Here is a 1,094-nt window from a genome sequence, read left to right as displayed (position 1 = left end):
TCCTCCCTCTCCCCTATCCTTCTCTTTTTCCTCCCTCCCTCTCTCCCCTACTTCTCTTCTTCCTCCTCCCTCTCCCCTTCTCTTTTTCCTCCTCCCTCTCTACTTCTCTTTTCCTTCCTCCTCCCTCTCCCTACTTCTCTTTTTCCTCCTCCCTTCCCCACTTTTCCTCCTCCTCTTCCTTCTCTACTTCTCTTCCTCCCCTCCTCCCCTACTTCTCTTTCTTCCCCCATCCCTCTCCCTACCCTTTCCCTCTCTCCCTTCTTCCCTCACCCCTTCCCTTCCTCCCTCCTTCTCCCCAACATTTTCCTCCTTCCCTTCCTCCCTTTCCTCCCTCCCTTTCCCCTAGCCTTTCCTCCCTCCCCCTTACCCCTTACCCCCTTCCTTCCTCCCTCCCATCCCTCACAATGACTTCTCCTTTCCCCTCCTTCCGAGCCAGGCCACGCCCAGACTCGGCCCTCACGGCGGAGCGAGGGGGATGCCGCAAGTCACCAAGATTCCTGAATCGGTCCTTCGTTTTTTTTCCCCGCAAGTCAAGTCACTCAAGTTTTGGGTTCAGTCGGAAGCCCTAACTTAACCTCCTCTTCAACGCTGATGAAGTTAACGAATTTCCCGTTCCTCACCCCCTTCGCCTCAACTCTTGCTTCACCCCGCCCCCCTCCCCTCCTCAACGAGAAATGAACCATTGTCCTTCCTTCACCCCTCCCCCCCTCCCCACATCATTCACATCATAGAAGAAGAATCGGCCAGGCTTTGCTTCCACCTCGTCTAGAAAGTTATCCTCCCCCTCACCTCACCCCTGGCTTCACTCCCCTCACCACCCTTATCTCAAATCCACAAGCCAAGCCAAGCCAAGCCTAAGCAACTCAATCTCCACCTTTATCTCGACTTCCGTCCTTCTCAAAAACTCTTCTTTAAGGGAAAAGAAAAAGAAAGAGAGAAAGAAAGAGAGGGGAAAAAACAACCCCCCCAAAAAGACGCCAAGACAAGACAACGAAAGGAAAAGAAAAAGAGAATGCAAGAAAATAAAAACGGAGAGAATAAAAGCAGAAATCTCCGTCACAGGCAGCGTTACGTCCCCTCATTACGCGCGGTGA

Source organism: Penaeus vannamei, chromosome 2 (assembly GCF_042767895.1).
Source record: "Penaeus vannamei isolate JL-2024 chromosome 2, ASM4276789v1, whole genome shotgun sequence".
In the NCBI taxonomy this organism is placed as follows: Eukaryota; Metazoa; Arthropoda; class Malacostraca; order Decapoda; family Penaeidae; genus Penaeus; species Penaeus vannamei.
This window is presented reverse-complemented; position numbering follows the sequence as displayed.